Source organism: Ambystoma mexicanum, chromosome 13 (assembly GCF_040938575.1).
Source record: "Ambystoma mexicanum isolate Mex_15411 chromosome 13, UKY_AmexF1_1, whole genome shotgun sequence".
In the NCBI taxonomy this organism is placed as follows: domain Eukaryota; kingdom Metazoa; phylum Chordata; class Amphibia; order Caudata; family Ambystomatidae; genus Ambystoma; species Ambystoma mexicanum.
In genome coordinates, this window is record NC_090938.1 from 255,186,799 (window position 1) to 255,207,107 (window position 20,309).

Consider the following 20,309-nt stretch of genomic DNA (forward strand, 5'->3'; position numbering starts at 1 on the left):
AGTGACCATAGGGCACAACACAGGTCAATGAGGTCTATTAGTGACCATAGGGCACAACACAGGTCAAATGAGGTCTATTAGTGAACATAGGGCACAACACAGGTCAATGGGGTCTATTAGTGACCATAGGGCACAACACAGGTCAAATGAGGTCTATTAGTAACCCTAGGGCACAACACAAATCAACTGCAGCACATGATGCAGTGTGGCAGCAACTAGGTCCAGAGTAGTGCATCGTGCGTTAGGTAGCGCCTGGGTTTGGGTGACAGTTTACTCACATGGCCGACTGGATATGCAGGTTCATGGTTGTGATGGAATATCACTGGCGCCTCATCGGTGAATGCAGGAATTGACGGATGCCCTGGGCAGTTATATGGTTGTGGACAGAATGTTCAGGTGGTGTTCAAGAAGGATCTCGTGAGGGGCAGGGTCTCTGGCCCAAGCTCAGAACAGGCGCAGGAACAGGCCTTTGTGTGGCCTTCGTGTGCGCCGCCGTCGGATCCGCCTGCCGGCGGGAAATTCGATTCAAATGCGAGGCTCAGCCTCGTTTTCGCGCCGCGAAGCGCCCGGCATGCTGGTGTCAGGCAGGGCGAAGAGACAAGGTCAGGCAGGCCTTGTAATTTGCCTCGGATGATGCCGCACAGCTAACAGCTGTAAACTTGGATTCTGTGAAGAGGAAGGGGCTCCTGCCCTCTTCCCTTGGCGAGGGGGACGGAATTATTCAAGATAAACTGGAACAGACACCCAGCACAGCTTCTCTCTTGGCTACTCTCCACCAACTGCTGTGCTTAGAACCCAAAACATATGATACACTCTATATAGAACATTCTATATGGAGTGTGACCATCAGCACACTCCTTACCGAGTAAGAAACATCATTACACGTCTCCCTTCGTTCACCCAACACACCCTCTTCTCACCACTGCAATCCTACCCTTGTTCCATACTTGTCCACCACTCACATGCACCACTCTCTTGAGCATGGCCACCACACGGACAGAACCGGAGTATGGTAAGTCTCCCTTCCTCTTAATCACTCCTTTCTTTTTTCTCGCCCAATCACAGCACTCCACTCTTGATTCTTTCTTTCCCTGTCTCATATTCTCTCTCATCCCCCACTTCTCTTTCTTTTCCTTTAACCTCCTCCTCAATTCATCCACCACACAATCTGACTCTCTCTCTCTTCCCAGCCAAGGCAGGCTCACCTTGGTATTCACTTTGCGCCCTCTCATATGTTCAAATGGACTCACACCCATTGTGAAGTGGGGCAACACGCGCAAAGCATATCATCTCTCCTGCATTGCCACTTTATTGTCCGTTCTGCATGCTTCAGCAATGCGATTAGCATCCATTACACATCTATTCATCCTTTGCACCATACTATTCCCGTCTGTATTATGTAACGCAGACCTCTTATGCTTCACCCCACACTCCTTCATGTACTCCACAACACATCCACCTGTGAATTGTGTATGACTGTCTATAAGTATACTTCCTGGAATGCCTTCTCTAGCGAAAATTTCTTGAATGAATTCAACAATACTCTCACCACAAATATCCCTTACAATCTTAAATGCAGACCATCATGAGAACAGATTCACTAGTAACAAAACATACTTTCCATGCCCATAACCTCTCTCCCCGGGCCCTAAAATATCCATGGCGACTTCATCCCACACTTTACCAGGAATGCCAAACTCCACAATGGGTGGACCCTTGGCTTCCACGCCTTTGCCCACTTTGATACATTGAATGCAATAGGCCTATCTTCGATCAACATCTCTATCAAAACCTTGCCACCAGTACTCACACGTCAAAATTGCTTTTGTCCTTGCCAGGTCCGCATTTCCACTATGGGCCAAGCCGACAATTTTGTCCCTAATATTCTTGGGAACAACAGCACAGTCCCACCGGAATATGACATCATCAACCACACTCAATTCTTCACGCACCTTCCAGTATGCCTTCTCACTTTGTTGTAACTGCACCCTTTTCAGCTATACAGATTCCATTTACACCTTCACCCGCATAAGCACCAAATCCTTATTCATAGCTTCCATCCATTCCTCCTTGCTCACAATCCCTTTACGGTTGACAAAAACCATTTCTGCTACAACCTCTTCTTCAAAATCTTCATTACATCTGCCCAACCTTGACAGACAATTGGCTAGGACATGCTCTTTCCCTGGTATGACCAACATTTCAAATCTGTGGCTTGGTAATCTTGTAACCCAACTAGCCACATGCTTAGATACCTTGTCCAAACCCTTACTCTGAAATATAACCTTAAGTGGTTTGTGATCCATTCTTATGATGAAATCAGTTCCCCACAAGAAATGTCTGAACATTTCAACAGCCCAATGACATGCTCATGCTTCTTTCTCCTAGTTCTTTTCTGCTCCTCTCAAACCTCTTGAGGCATGTGCAATAATCTCCTACTCTTTAGTATTCCTTGCCTGCGACAAAACGGCGCTAATGCCATTGTCACTGGCATCTACAGTTACAATACTCATTCTATGTGTATTAAAACTCCCCAAAGGTCGGGCCAAATCAATTTCCTCCTTTTTGGTATTAAATTCCTCCTCGCATTTTCCATTCCAAATAAACCCCTGACCCTTCTTTAGCAATTTTCTCATTGCAACAACTTTGTCAGCATAATTCCTCTCAAGCCTCTGATAGAATTCTATCATCCCCAGAAATGAACGCAGTTCTCCTTTCTATTTTGGCCTTTCCACGTCCTTTATGGCACACACCATACTACTTTTTGGTTTTACGCCATTCACTGATATCTTGTGACCAAGATACTCCACTTTCAACTCACATTTCTCCTGCCTCAATGTTATTCCCTTTATTCCCTTTTCTTCCAGAATATTAAGTACTTTATCTAAAATTCTGTTGTGTTCTCCTTCCGACTCACCACACACCAACATGTCATCTAGGAAACAAAACACTCCTTTCACCCCTTTGAAAAGCTTATCCATTACTTTCTGGAATACAGAGGAAGCAGAAACCAGTCCAAAGGGCTCCTTAGAAATTGGAGTAATCCATCATGCATTATGAAAGCTGTCAACTTTATACATCCTTCTTCAAGCTCAACCTGATGATAGGCTGAGGCCATGTCCAATTTAGAAAATACATGCCCTTAACCCACCACAGCCAGCATTTTTCCAATGTTGGGCAACGGGTGATGATCTATCATAACACATGTATTAAATTCACAAAGATCTACACACAATTGCAGTTCACCCGATGATTCTTTTTCATCACCAAACGTGGTGTCCACTCAAGCCACCTGCCCTTACAATGATGCCCATTCATAATTAATTGTTTAACTCTCTTTTTACACCTTCCCTAGGGCTAAGGGAACAGGTCGTAATTTTGCTGAAACAGGCACACTCCCTTTCTTTAACTAACACAATTTGATGTTGCATGCCACTCACTTTCCCCACTCCCTTCTTGAACACATTTCTGAATTTCTCGCTCACCGTGGACCACATATGAAGAACTTGGTTGTCGGTAGTGGGGTCCAACCATATCATAAGCTTTTTCTGAACGCGCCATCCCAATAGCGTGAACCCTTTCTTGGTCACAAACACTTTCCCTTGTGAACATCTCCCTTTGAACTCAAACTTAGCTTCAAAGTAACCAAGAAGCTCTATCTTATCTTGGTTATACATCAGGCTCCAATAAATTCCGAATATCACCTTCCATATCTTGCACAAAATCCAACCTAGACATGAGTGATATTTTTGAACCTGAATCCACCATCATTGATATCTCCCTTTCATTCTTCCTCACACTCGCATATGGGTGCTCACACTTCTCTTCATCCACACCCTGGACCATGTTAATAATATTAACAGTAACATTTGGAACGTGGCATCTTTCTTCCTCTTCAGAAAATCTATGCCCTTCTTCTTCATTCACATATAACACTTTCTTTTTATTAAACTGAAAGTTCTTGCAATAGTTTGCAAAATGTCCACGTCTTTTGCATTTTGCACACGTAACCCTTCTTCCAGGGCATGCCATTGATCCGGCAAAGTGAGAATTGCTAGCACACCGGAAGCATAAGCATTCTTCTCTTGTCTCTCCTCTTGCTCTATTGTTCTTGGTAATACTGAATCCTTTCGCCACCGGCTTTTACTTCGTTTTCTTCTTTTGCTTTACACCCTCTACAATCAGCACCTCCACTATCACTTCAGCGCTCTCCTTTTCTGACAGTTTCGCAACGCACGCTAATGAATGTTCAACCTGCTTGGCAATTTCTGGTACTTCATCCAATGTTGGTTTGTCTTTTAACCATAGTTCTTCTCTGATTTTATTGCAATTGTAGTGAATCATAAATTGATTGCGTATGTGTTCATCAAATGCATCTCTGAATTTACATCACAGTGCTAAATGTCGTAGTGCCATCGCATACTCCTCAACACTCTCGCCCTGCTCTTGTAGATGGACGCCAAAATGATAGCGCTCTAATATGGACTTGTTTTGGGGTTAAAATGCAATCCAATTTGAGCAACGCATTCTCTAGTTTGTTTGCACTGTCCGCACTCCCGTCATTGGCTAGAGGAGGTAAAGTGTCAAAAATGCATTGACCCTCATATCCTAAAAAATGCATTAATAGTGAATGTTTTCTATCATTTGAGTAGGAATTTCCACATGCAGCTTTTATGTAGTAAATTAATCCTATCTTCCATTGTGCCCATTTTACTTTTGCAGGTCCTCGAGATGCCATAAACACAGGTGGACCAGCTACACCTGGCATCGCCATTTCTGTTTCCTGCCAAAAGGTTTGTTGAAAATATCTTTTCCTTTCGCACTTTTAAAAAAGATTTTGTACTTCTACATTTTCTTTCTTTCTTTCTTTTATTTCTTTCTATCGTTTTGTTTGCAGGATAGGAAAACAATTAAAACTTGTCCTTGTTTATTTTGCTTATTTCCTTTACTGCAATATAACAATTTCTCCTTTGTTTGTCCTTTGTTTGTCCTTCTTGTTCCCTTTTCTCTAGCACTCCTTCCTTAACACTCTCTCTTTATTTTGTGCAGTTAACAGTTAACAAACTAGAGTCCAGGAAACACACAGTGATGCTGCTGACTGCTTTCTTGCAATTCTCCTTAGCGCACGCGCGAAACTGCCTGTCCTTACTGCTCGGGACACTTACTGGGTAAATGCAGGGCGTGGGCACACGTCACAGTGTTAGCGGCCATCTCGGTGCATGAGGTAGGTCAACATCACTTTCTTGGAAAGTGGCAGGGGTCCTCAGGCAACAGATTGTCCCACGCTGGCCACATCAATGCCTGGGAGGGCAGAGCGGCTTTTGGCAGGTGTGGGATCACACCCACTGCTCCCTCGTTGGCCGCGTCCACACCCGGGTGGGTTAAGCAGCTGTCACTGGATGTTTATACTTCCACCTTGAGCTTGCTGGTCCTCTGTTGCTGCCTCACTGGACATCAGCATGCAACGTTTTTTTTTGTTGGAAACAAAAGGGAGAAGATGCTGCTTGCTGTTTCTCTTGGGTGATGCCAGGGGTCTGAAACTTCAGGACCCTTGCCACCAATGCTAGAATATAAGCCACAGGCAAGTAAGCGGGTTTATATCTTCTTTATTCAAGTTAAACTGGAACAGACCCCCAGCACAGCTTCTCCTTTGGCCACTCTCCACCAACTGCTGTGCTTGGAACCCAAAATATATGATACATTCTATATAGAACATTCTATATGAAGTGTTTCCAGCAGCACCCTCCTTACCAAGTAAGAAACATCATAACAAACAGCTATGGTGGTGTTCGTGTTGGCAGAAGAAAAAATATTCAGGCTACAGTGTGCAGTTTGTAACTGATCTTTACATAATTATTTACAGTAGAAACAGCCTATGTAGTGAATAGATGTATCGTTACTTTTCTGAGTCTGTTAGTAAGCATTGTTCATAGAGCAAAGGCTTCTGGTGTATGGAAAATAAGGGGAGACATGGAGCATAGGAAATGTGTTGTGGGGAATGGGGTGTTGATATCACATGATAAATGTGGGTAGTCTCTGGAACATATAGCAGAATGTCTAGATTGAAGGTTTGGAGGTACCATACAAGTAGTTTTCAAAAGCTGCTCTAGGATTGAGTTGCTGACGTATTTTTCAATCTTTCTTTGTTTTTTTGCTTTGGGCGCAGGCATATTTTGTCTGAGCACAGAATTATTTTGCTCTTTCAAGCACATTGAAGCAAACATTCTAACACCCTGGCAGGGCTATAGAAGAGGAACTGGTGAATGCGGAATTCAAAAGTCAGCAGAGACAGAGGACGATGCAGGTAGATTGTAGTGGCAGTCTGTAATCAGATCCTAAGTCAAGTGTTACCAGGGGGCATCTAATTTCAATCACAATTTCAGAAGTGCGCCAACACAACACAAATGAGAACGAGAAGGATTTGTTAAATTGAAACACAAGGACCAAGCAGTTCGGGGTGGACTGCCCCTAAGGGGGTAGGACCAAGCCTGATTTGCATATGCTCTTTCCCCTTTTGTGATGGCTTGGCAGGTGAAGGTGATGGTCTGGAGGGCTGCCCAGAGCAATGCCAGAGGTTAAGATTTATTCTAAACCTTCCAGCTATCACCTCTTTTGTTTTGCTATTGTCACCCCGAGTGGGAGGCATAAACCCAGACATATGTCCCGTGCCTGCTCGGCCTAGAGACCCAAGCTACTCCTCACTGATGATGCCCAATGACGCCGAAACATGTCTGGGATGCTTGTGGTCTTGTGCAGAAGGGATGTGACCAAGCAGTCAGGGCTGCACTGCCCCTTTGGGGGTGGGACCAAGCCTGATTTCCATATGGCCTTTCCCCTGTAGAGGAGGTCCCAAGCACGATTCGCACCCCTACCACTTATTTTGAAGTACCAGGAATGTTCACGCCGAAATATGTGGCGTATGATGAGCAAATAAACCAGCAGAGAGCCACAGTGGGGCTCTGCCCAGTACCTATCAGACTGACAGCACCTATTGAAGTAACGATACCAAAGAAAAGCTGGACAGTAAGGTACCCATTGAGAAAACCATTTCGACAAGTTAGACAGAAGGACAATTGTCAAAACGCAAAGCCTGAAGAAGCCAAGAAAGTCCTAAAAGCAGACGAATGGTGATGTCACATGAACCCAGACTGACTCACAGATAGAAGATATGACGACCTGCAAATGACGAAAAGAGACGAAACAATATGGATAAGGGACATCTTGAACCTAAAGGTGAAATAACAATGTCAAATGTTAGAAGCTTATGCTATGAGCATGATGAAGATATTCAGTTAGTTTACACGTGTACATATGCATGGAACCACAAGAAGCTAAGAAAATTGTGAGGCTTGCTAAGCTTAGTAGTAAGATAAATTGCGGCAAGCGCCACCTATACATATCTACCTTAAGAAAAGAACTTTATATAAGTATACTTCCACTATGCACAAGAGCAGAATCGACCAAAGGTTACTTAAGGTCGCACGAGGAGAGCTTTGCAGCAGGAAAATCGAGAATTAAGGACAGAGAGAAACTCAGACAAAGGCAAGTCATGCCAAGAAGCCAAGGTCGTACCAGCTGAAATAGCTCAACAGTGGATACAATTAATGAAGAGAACAACAGAGTATCCTATTCTTAAAGGTCAGGATAAGCCACAGGAGGCAGATGGCTGGCAAAATTAAATCAAATACACAAATTGCATGAAAAATAAGACAATTTCACGGTGTCGGAATCACTTGACCGAGCAAGTAGAAGGGATGAACATTTCACACCTACGCATGGAGTTGTGTCATGCCCAGGCGCCTTCACTTTTCAAGACCAAGAAGCAGTCTGGCGGCCAAAATACAAAGAAATAATTGACACATGATTAATTGTTGCAATAATTGGAGGGAGGCTGGGGGAGCAGACAAGCTCCCTGCACCTGGCGACTACTATGCACGCTGCTAGGCTGGTGGACAAGTATGAGTGGGGTTGATGCCAACCCAATCATAGTGGACCACAGTAATCTAGGGTCCTATAGTTAGTAGAACCAATGAGACGTCATACTTTTAGTGCCATCTACAGTAGCCATTTTGAAGGAAGGGCTTAGATGCCCCACCTCACACTGTTTATCCAATCCCCTAACTTCGTTACCATTTACAGATATAGTACCTATATTAAAGTTACCTTCCTATAACCAATAGAATTGCATGCAACATTTTAAGCGTTACACGTCAGTGATGATGAGTTCTTTAGTATAAAAGGTGTGTTTTTTGTTAAATGAATTGGAGTCGAAGCGAGAAAGAAGATCGAGCGATTGCTGATGTTCATTAACTCCCTGTTTTTTGTACTTGTCATTAAACAGTCACCCTTTGCCAAACTATTGAGTTGTCATTATTGATTTGATGCAAGAGTATTAATCTGCATCCCCATCCATCTCACAGGTGCTCCTATTAATCTTAAAGTGCTATTGGGTAACCCCCAGCTATATGGGCTGGTTGGGGTAGTAGTGCACACTTTGTAGCAGAGAGAAGTTGGTTTATCGATTATCGATTAGATAAGACACCTATTGACCGTTGACATAAAGTAACTCTAAGTCCTCTGCAATATCACAAGTCCTTTGCCATCTGGCTAAGTAGACCGAGAAGCTCCCCGTAGATAGTGGCTAGATTAAATTGTAAAACCTGCAGGTTGAGGTCTGAAGGAACCTGTGTTTTCACCCACAAACCCATTCCCACTTCTACGAGCAGCCGATCGAGCGAAAGGCAGGAGAGGTGGTGACGAAGGCGGTGATCCCAAGGATCCAGAAAGGAAAACATGCGAACGGTGAGTGAAAAAGACTAAATGCTTTGGCAAAAAGTTGCGTACCTTAGAACAAGTAAGGGAAAGGTAACGGAGGGAGGCGGGACAAACATAAAGTCAGAGGTAGAGTAGAATGTATATATATAAGGGGAAGGAAATATTGACTCGAGGGTGACCGAGCAATGCATAGAGGATAACGGGAGGATACCCGAGCATAGAGGATACCAGGAGGTTACACGAGCTAGAGAGAGGATACCAGAAGGATACCTGAGCAGAGAGAGGATACTCTCAAATACCTACGGTTTAATATAGCGGTTAGAAGAAGCCTGCATTCAAAGTCCTGAATAAAATAGGGCATTAGGAGACCAAAACGGTTAAAGACATTTATCAAAGGAATGGGCTTACACTCCATGTCGGGGTAAATCATAGGGGCAGGAGATCTGTGTAGCCGTCTGGAGTCTGTCCAGTCTGTGACGTCTGTCTTATGTTTTTTTTTCTTTCTCTCTCTGAAGTCATAAAAATAGGACATTCTTGGGGGAAACAGCATGAAAATTACACGATTGAATAACTAGGATGTTGTAAGGCATGAATTGACGGTTGTTGTTTGAAAAGATAAAAATTATTTTTTGTGGAAAAAACGGGATTGGAGCTTGCGACGATTGGTGCTCGCTCATATTGCTAATTTTGTTTAAGTAACGCAAAACGTAAAAAAGTATCGAAGACATTACACCGTTAATACACTTTTACAAACTTTTGCCGAAACATGAACCTAAGTGCAAAAAGTATAGTGCAGAATGGGTCAAAGGAATTACCCACAAAATGTTTATGCCATGGCCCCAGGGTGGAACGCTATCTAAAGCAGTCCTGCAACACATGATGACATATTTGCACGGCATATATACTGGGAAAAAGTTTGCTAAACGCCTAGCTAGTTTAGAGCTTTGCAAGATGTACCAAGAGGATAAGGAGGAGGAGCCGCCGTTAGATTGGATACTTAACATATGCACAGAGGGGGGTGAAACATCTTCAGCACCACCCACCCGTCTGAAACAAAAAGTGAAGCCATTAAAGATGAAGGATTATACCCGTTGAGGGAGCTTAAAGCAGCCATGGGATATAGCAACCCGGCATATGAGTCACCTACGCAAAGCAGTGACGAAAACACAGACAAAGACAGAGATAGAGATATCACCTCTAAAGTCCTGAGGGACAGGGAGAGGCACGAGAAAGAAAAAGGAGATCAAGCACAAGCAAGTACATCTCTAGATACGAATAGAGAGGGAAAAAGATGGAAAGGAGATGAGGATAGAACTGATGAGATAGCATTCACACAGAACAAGTGGATGTGAGGTCAGATTCTATTGAAACTCAATGGTAAAGGCATTGAGGACGTGAGACAAAAGGGAGAGCCAGATGATTTAAGAAAAGAGAAGGAAAAGAAAAAAGGATTGAGAGATGAAAGGATCAAGAAAAAAGATAGACAGAGACGAGAGCAGTTGTATCGTGAGGAGCAAGAATGGAAACAGGATCATAAGCAGAGAATAGCTAATGATCAGAGCAGGAAGGAACAACTGAGAATAGAAGAACAAAAGATAAGGGAGAAGAGAATAAAAAGACAAAGGGATGAGGAAATACAAAGGGCAAATGAACGTAGAGATGCAAAGAAACGGGAAAAAGATAGGGTCAGAGAGGAAGCGAGGAAGTGCAGAGAATTCGATGATGACATAGAATGCAAGCAAAGACATCGATCTTGAATATCTGGAAATAGAGGTAAAAACACCTGATGCAGTAGTAGATTGGGAAGACATAGAACAATTCTTTCCTGAGTATGATTCAGTACCAGGCACGTCTAGGGCAAATATCGAAGATGACTTCGACACCAGAAGCATCGGAGAGACGATCGATAGAATATATGATGAAATGGGGCTAGAACAAGTGCCTCAAGGAAGCGGAGAAGACGAGAGGCTTGAGAGCACTCAGCTGTACGATACTGAGGATGCCTCTCGAAGTAGCATAAACAGAGAACTGTCCTTAGATAGGCTGACGCTAAACAGGAATGAGTAGGATAAGAGAAGTTGCACGAGTTGGGCACAGATAATATCAGATGCAGAAAAAGAGGAATATGAGGAAAAGGAAGAAGAGAGAAGATGCGAAAAATGCTTCTCCAGAGGAAAAGGGTGAAGATGGTTAGATTCTAGCGAGTCTGCACCTAAGGCATCAGAGTAAGCCACACAGTCAGACTGACACGAAGGAGTATCTTGCGATCAGAGGGGGTGTCTCCACCACCCTATGTGAGCCGACTAAGGACATTGCCAGGTAGACAGCGATGCAGGACTATCACCCATGCAATGGATTGAAAAATGATGAGAGAGGAAAAGGAGTGCCATGTATTAAAATTCCCATTGCTCGAGAAAGGAGTAACGAGGCCACAGTATATTCCATGGCCACACATGGATCGAGAAAATCTGAAAAATAAACTTCCAATGTTAACATCGGGAGCTGGAAAATGGATAAATGAACTGGAAAAAATGACAGGAGGGAACACGTTGGCTATTGAGGATATTAAGGGTCTTTTAATTGCCATACTTGGTGATCGAACTGACGATGTGCGGACACGTGCAGGTTACCCTGGCATGACTACAGTTAACACTCCATTTAAAAATTGCAGAGCTGCGGTATGGAAAGCATTAGGATTGCTATACCCTTATACATCTGACATGGGAGTCATAATGACACGAAAAATGAAGAAGACAGAGGATCCTTTGCTTTACATTCAACATTTCCAAAACGCTTGGGTATTGGAAACGTGGGACTATTGGGGAAAATCTATACCTGTGTTTTACCACATCTTATGCCAGGGGCTGCCAGATCAGGTACAGAAGCAGCTCAAGAAATTGGTAGAAATCGAGGCCAAGCCATGGTCCGAGATACAATTGACCATAGTTCATTATTGCAGGCTTCTGCAAGAAAAGAATCACAAGAAAGAGACTGCATGAAAAGCTGAAGGGGCAAAACAAGTGCTGAACAAATTGTCGAAATATGGCATTGAAGCAGCAACGATAACTAGCAGAGACGGATCAAACATACAGGAGGTCAATAATCAACAGCAAGTTAATCAGGGCAGTAATGGCTTTTACCCCAGAGGGAGAGGCTTTCGAGGAAGAGGATGGCAGAGTAATCAGGGAGGTTCCCAAGATAAGCAGGGAGGTTTTCAAAACATGCAAAATGGCAATCAGGATATGTCAAATGGGCAAATAATCATATCACCGCCTATATTTTGGTGTGTGGGATGACACAGCATTTAGCGTGCACATGCAGAAGTCAAGGCATGGTGCAAACAGACCAAGGAATCAGAGGAGGAATGGTGAATCCACCTTTATTTTTACAGCAGGGTGTAAATGGAGTTGCACAGAATCATACGGTTCAACAGCAAGCGCCAGGAGCACAGCAAAGCTTGCAACCGCAGAACTTGATACGTTTTCCACAAGGACAGTCTCAACAGTCGCCGATGAAACTGTCTCAGACAACAAGTGCAGGACAGGCATTGAACTCTGGAATGAGAGCCGACACTGGTGATGGAGGAAGTCCATTCATGCAGCATGGCACAGGTTATATATGACTAGTACAGCTCACTGGGAAACCTGATGTGTTCTATCCTATCAGTGACACCAGACCCTCATGAGGAACCAAGGGTAGAGGTCGGTATAGGGGATGAAGAATATGCCTTCCTAGTTGACACAGGTGCAACACGCTTATGTATACGTGAAGGCAAGTTTTCCTTGTCCGGCGATGCCATGAATACTCAGGGCTTCACAGGAGCAACAAGTTGTGTTCCTTTTACAAATGAACTTCCAGTCTCTATAGAAGAATGTGCCATGAATGTGCCACTGCTATATTTGAGACTAACCCCAGTAAATATATTGGGACGGGACCTAATGATGAAGTTAAACATGACAATCTCGTTCACAGAGAAGGGCATAGCAGGTTCAACTGCAGGAATGCATTATCTGAACGTATGCGAGATGATCAGAGCATAAGCGGGACAAACAACTATGAGGGCTGTCCCATTGGAGCCAGAAATATTCGCGTGTGGAGTACGTGTGTTAATGGCATGGCTACCAGGCCTTGCAAGCAAAATCACAATGAGTTTCTATTCAGACCAAGAATACCTATGCATGAGGAAAAGGGACAAGTATTTCCATTGGCAATACACACAGCCATAGTGCGAGGAAAGATGGCGTATATCGATGGTTGTGATGACAAAGACAGACAATGGTGCACAGTAATCGCCATTGAGGAAGGGTACAGATTGACTGATGTCACTGATGACACTCTATTTGACAAACAAACAGCTGTAGATGAAACATCAGCTGAGGTAAATCTCATTTTTTGGGTGAGAATGATCACAACAGAGATGCCCCAGAGAATGATGCTGGCACAGAACCGTCCTGAATATTTTGATGACGACATGGCCCAGGTGCCTGTCTCAGTGCGGACCACAGGTCCCTATGACGTGGGCTTGTTAAAAGGAGTAGGAGAAGTAAAGATTCAATTGAAACCAGGAGCAATTTTGCCAAGAGCACGACAGTATCCCATGTCTAGGGAAGCAGATTATGGGATTTTTAAGACAATTTCTGGTATGATGGAGCAAGGTATCTTAGTAACGTCAGAGTCGTAATGCAATATTGCGGTGCACCCTATCAAAAAATCAAAGGGAGGCTCTTGGTGTTTAATTCAGGATTTGACGCCAATAAATGATATTGTAGAGGCCGAGTTCTCTCTAGTCCCTAACCCGTCCACGATCCTATGTAACATACCTGTTGAGGCTCAATATTTCATGGTGATTAACTTGAAAAATACATTTTTCTCAATCCCATTGCACAAAGACTCGCAAGATTTGACGTCATTTATATTCAGAAAGATGCATCTGAAAAGCACGAGGTTACCCCAGGGGTACTTTGAGTCTCCTTCCATTTTCAACAGAGTCCTGCAGATGGACCTAAGCAATATTGCATTAGAGAGTGTTGTCTTGCAATATGTGGACGACATCGTAATTTGCAGCACAACAGAAGGAACGTGCAGACACGATTTCATCCAGCTATTGACTATACTGGCTGAAAAGGAATATAAAGTTGACAAAAAGAAGTTACAATATTGTCAGCAAGAAGTGCTATACATAGGCCAGCTAATCTCACATGTGGTGAAAAGAGTCACCCTGAAAGGGCTGAAGCCATATTGAACACAGCCAAGCCACACACGATAAAACAGATGCAGAGTTTCCTTGGATTGTGCAATTATGTCAGAGCATGGGTCTTTGCCTACAGCTCATATACAAAGCCCTTGTTACAAGCCCTAAAGAAGGCACAGGGGACGTAAGAACATGTTTTATGGACCGACACCATGGAGGAAAGATTTGTCGAACTAAAAAAGGGCATTTGCATGGCACCAGTTTTAGGAATTCCCAATTATGTGGAGGAATTCTACCTGTTTTCGCACACGAATGGCAGTGTCATGATGGCACTACTCACACAGACAACCATGTTGGGGTACAAGCCCCTGGCGTACTACAGTGGGAATTTGGACCGAGTAATGAGAGGTAATTTCCCTTGCGAACAAAGTTTAGCTGTCGCAGCGTTCGCCATAGAGAAGGCTACAACCATTGTGATTGGATGCTCAAAGACACTGTATGTCGAGCATGCACTATTTGCTATTCTAGAGAAACCAAATGGCACATTGACATCTCAGAGAGCTTCTGCATATGAAGTGATCATATCGAATCCATCGATTAAGATAGTTTGATGCAAAATAGTGAACCCAGCTATGTTCATAGCAGAGCCAGTCACTGAAGGAGAGCTGATCCATGACTGTGAAAATTATGAGGAATTCTATGATGAGATTCCCAGAGTGAAAGAGAACGCATTGGCAGAAGGAGAAATTGTCTTTGTTGACCGTTCTTCAAGAATCGATCAAAATGATGAGCAAAGATATACAGGCACGTCTGTGATGAAGCACACGTCAAATAGAGAATTTTGAGTACTCATTAGTGCACGATTACCATCTCATTATTCAGCACAAGCTGCAGAATTATTGGCGAGAATCACGTAGACCAGGAAGTGACGGTGTACAGTGACTCCGCCTATTTGACATCAACAGTGCATGCAGGCTTAGCGTGCTGGAAAAGGAGGAGCTACCTCCGAGCGGATGGTACGCCAGTGCAGCAAGCAGCCCTATTGGACAGGCTGATTAAGGCACTACAGCTCCCAGTGGGCATAGCGATCATGAAATGCGCCGTCCACATGAAAGGACAGATTGTATCTCACGAGGAAACCAAGCAGCAGACACAGAGGACAAGCGTGTGTCAACCAAAGACGAAGTTATAGTGGATGTAGAAATAACTGATGTACATGAAAAAATGATTGTTGCACAAAGTGAACCTGAGGTGTATAGTAACATGGGGCAAACCCAGTTAATGGAACTCCAAGGGGAAGCACCACAGGAGGAAAAGAACCTCTGGAAACAGCAAGGGTGTTCTTTGAACCCCTCTGTGAGCTTGTGGTGACAAGACAGCACTGGTAAACCGGTGATGCCTATAGCCCTATTGAAGATAGCAATGGAACAGTTGCATTATCCAGCACCTATGACAAAAGAGAATCTAGCAGCAACGATCGCTGAAGACTGGTTCATAACGAACTTGGCGGAGCATGTTGCATTTATTATGGTGAACTGTATAATCTGACAACAGTTCATGGCTGGGCATACACTAAGAAGGGATGGCTACACTGCCTTCCACTGGCACTGTATGCACTCAGAAACCAGCCTGGTTCTGACCATCACCTTACGCCACACGAGATCATAACAAGCAGAAGGATGTGCACCCCACTGACACCCTGATATAGAGCTAGATGTGATGCCCAGCCAACAGGAGAAATCTTTGGGTCTGAAATGCAAAACTATTTGAATTGCATGACATCTTGTCGTACTGTAATTTCAGGACAGCTGCAGTGACGACGAAAAGGGTGCAGGGCAGCACAGAACGCAGAAGGGGATACTACAACAGACCCAATTCAAGGTCTATGTCTACCACCAGTTTTTTCTGGGGACACGGTCCTGGTGAGAAACCACACGAGAAAGAAGTGGGACGAGCCAAAGTTCAACGGTCCATTCTGAGGGGAGAACGTTACTCCCTCTGCAGACAAGCTAGAAGGAAGAAGAGCTTGGCTATTTTTGGGTGACATCAAGCCATATATTGGAGAAGGCCCCCTGTCTGCACCCCAATGTGTAGAGATTACAGACAACGGGGAAGAACCACAACACGTGCAGACGAGATCCATGACGAGGAAGAAGGACGCATGACCAGCAAAACAAAGATAAGGAACTCTTGTGCAACTTGTGGGTTAAAATTGGACATTTCCTCATAGCAAAAAAGGGGATGAGGACATAAAAAATACGGACACTCTGTGCATCCTAGTTGCAGGGTGAAGAAGAGAATTGCACGGATAGGCCACAACATATTCTGTTGACTTTGAACTTTGGACTGAGGCACACTGAAGCCTTGATAAGAAAAGGATATGCCAAATTTTGATCGAGGGCACACAAATTGGAAGAAAATACAGTATCCAGACTCGTTACAAACAGGAGAATTGTTTGGACTCACTTATGGTGTCCCACAGCAGCGACATCACTAAAGACATTCTGAACTATTTTTACTTAGTCTTGAGGTCGTACACGTCACTACTGGGAAGGTTCACTAGCATCACTGAATTTCTTCAAGACCCTGAAAACGAAAAGACAATAAGGAGGCTACTCATCGGAATCGCTGTGCAGTTCCTCCTGCTTCCGGAATACAGGGAGGACAAGACAAATGTCCTAAGCAGAAGAAGAAGCAAATAGGCTTGTCAGCGTGCTATTCTTTCGCTTAATTGAAGTCTGCCCAGATCTTGTCGGGAGACAAACCGACGTCTTGACATTTCTTCGAGACCCTGCAAACACAGAACGTTTCAGCATAATCCTGAATGAATCATAACCCAGGTTGCTCTTGAAGCTCACCGAAATCACAGAATCTGCCCACAGTGCAGCAAGGACAAGACCAATGTCCCTGTCACCAGAAGATAGCAGATTGGCAAGCAATGTCTTCTTTCGCCTAATTGAAGACTTTCCAGAATTTATGGGGCGGCCTGCCGGTGTTGACGTCCTCACTTTCATCAGAGACCCAGCAAACTCTACACAGATGAGCATACACCTGCATGGTATTGTGATGAAGGTTTAACTTTCTAATCATCATCAGAATTTCCGGAGGAGAATGTAAATTTTCTAGCGAGGGACAGATCGAAGAAGGGTTGACAAAGAAAACACTTTTACTGACAGAGAAACAACATGTCTTTGTGAGTGAAACAGATAAGGGGCATCGATTGGGAGCTTCTTTATTTTGAACACGCACACTAAGGGACTTACTGAGCTTATTACCATACATTGACATTTTCTTATCCAGAAAAGAGAACTGTGTACATTTAAAAGAGACAATCCAGTCGACAGGCAAAAGAAGAATAATCGTTCCAGTTCCTGCAACCTACGAGCAGAAACAGCAGAGTACAGAGATAACAATATTATCTAAATTGTATTAAACTGTTAATTGTTGTCCTTAAATGATAGAGATTGGCAATTTAAACAGTAACGTTGTCATCCCTCAAGAGGAGAGGCGATCATACTTCTCCAGAACTAAATGCTGCTGCCTAACCTACAGAGGCATACTGTATCTATGCATTATATTTATCATTGTTCTACTGTCACTGACAATTCGAACTGCATTTTTTATTGGTGCACAAAGTATTCCGATTCCAGTGCACCCACCTAATGAAGCACACATGAGACCCACAAAAGCACCCAGACCCTTTATAGTGATTTCAGTTCCTAGAAGGTCTGACAAAGGAGTGAGTGAGCTTGAAATGAATGTGATTAGCAATGACACACATGTATTGACAAGCAAGTTGAAAAGCGGAGACAGGGTCAGCAGAGTAAGAATGAAAAAAGATTACTGACAACCACACACATACAAATGATGAGTACACATACACCAGGTCTAGTGTCAATAACTACAGAACCACAGGCCAAAGAAGGGGAGAAGTTTGGACAACCAACGATGAGAAGCTCTACTACAAGTGAAGTGAAAAGACAAATGGAGAAAGCTGAACCTTTAAAGAGACAAAATGAGTTGGAGAATAAACCAACAGAGACACATTGACAAGCACATATGATCCAATGAAGGGGACAAGTACAAGCTCTACCCTACAGCCATATACTGGACCAATGGCAGAATGGATATGGACATTTATATCCAGAAGAAAAAAGATGCAAGAGGAGGAGGAAAGAATTGCCAGACTTTTGCCTACTCCACTGGTACAGATGAAGTGGCCTGCACCATGGATTGAGCTACCTGAGAATCCTCCAGTGAGAAGAAGCTACATGGATGCTATCAAGGATGTGATAATAGCAAACTACATGAAAACCTTGAAAATAAAGAGAAGCATACAAGGAGATGACAATGGACTAAACGACTACCTGGACAGCACAGCACACTTGGGAAATAACATATGGTACCAACATATGAAAGAAGTTGGACGACGAAATTCAGAGGGGGAATGCTTTGTTTGTGCACTCCTACCTTACAGCATGGGGAAGTCAAAGATCTTCATAGCTGTGGAAATTGATGTCCAGACAGCACACTGTATATCACATGTAGCAATGTGCATGACCAGAGGCTAGTTCATGGGAAGTGATGCTTCACTCAAATGGGCAACTGAAGCAACAGATCCAAATGAAGATGATTATGTCCAAGACATAAAGGCAAGAAACAATGGGAAAACAAAACACATTGTGATCAGGTATGAGAAGCCTGGCGTTAAAGGCGCAGAGATCAGAAGAGAAGCAAATCACAAACTGAACGTTCAAGGAAAAATGCCAGAAGAATCTTGAAAGTGGAAGAACAGAGGCCAAATGCAAATTTGTGGAACAGTGCTTTCCGGATGGGAAAAAGGAGTAGTAATCTTCAGAGCATGGATGGTCTTCGGTCACTACGAGCCCACTATCAACATAGTACGAAATAGATGCAAGCCATTATGGCCAAAACTTGCTAAACTATTGACATGGGTCGAAGACAGAGGAGGACCCTTACAGATAGTGCCATTGGAGAATCCAAAATTCTGCTTCAGGAATAATGGTACAAGAAAAATGGGAGAGAATCAGAATTGTTGCAGAGTCTTTGACGCTGCAGGAAGGGCACACGGTACTGCAGCGATCATGGATCATTATTGGGCATGTGGATCCAAAGCATATATCAGACTGCCGAAGAATTGGGGAGGTATATGCACAATAGTGAATGTCCATGTTCCAGCACAAGTGATCACAAAAAGTGATCTGAATATTGACAGTTTCCCGAAAGCAGATGCTCACCTGAGGAAAAGAAGATCTGTGGAACTGATGAGCCAAATGAAGCGAGAGAATTACTTTTCTGCCAAATCCATAGAAGCTTTTGATGCTATCCCATATGAACATAGACTGTTCAGTCAGACTTCTTGCGTGTTCACGACAATTTTCATGCCAAGAATTCAGGTTGGTGCAAATACTAAATGGTTGCAGATAACCAGATGGGAGTTACTGTAGACCATGAACACGACCATAAAAGGATTTAATGCGATCAGAGAAGAACTGAGGGCAATTCGACTAATGACTCTACAGAACAGATATGTCCTTGACATGATCACAGCTATGGATGGAGGAGTTTGTGCAAAAATTGCAGCATCATGTTGCACATTTATACCATCTCACGACGAAGAAAATGGAACTTTAACAGAGGCCATAGGTATGCTGACGAAATTACAGAATCAGATGATCGATGAAGCTGACGAAGTGGACGACGCTGGTTCGGATCACTATTTTCATAGGTTGCACAATGGATTTCAGATGCATTCAAGTTCCTAGGAGCCCCACTAGTGATGATATTGCTCAGATTCTGTGTTATCAAGATAATAATGTCTCAGTACCAGAAAACTGTGAAGGGATGAAGATCATGAGTGATATTGAACCGGGATGGAAGCCCAAAGACCTGACTGATGAAGAAATAAGAAACTTTGTGAAAGCTAGCATTAATGAACTAGAAGGAACCAAGTTTCGGTATCCAAGGAAACACAGAAACGATGTGGGAAGATGGATCTATTGTAGCCCACATGGCCAATGTCAACTAATGACATGGAATAAAGCCCAACACGTGAGAACAGCAGGAAGTTTGAAGGGAGTCATAAAAATATGGACCCCAAAGAGACATTTCTTCAGACCTTCATGTATGGACCCAGACAATGAAGTAAAAGTGAATATAGAGGATGCAGAAATGATGGATACAAAAGAAGAAGTGAAAGTGGTCGATGAATCGCCCAGAGGGGGAGTGTAGAGGAGGTCCCAAGCACGATTCGCACCCCTACCGCTCATTTTGAAGTACCAGGAACGTTCATGCCGAAATATGTGATGTATAATGAGCAAAT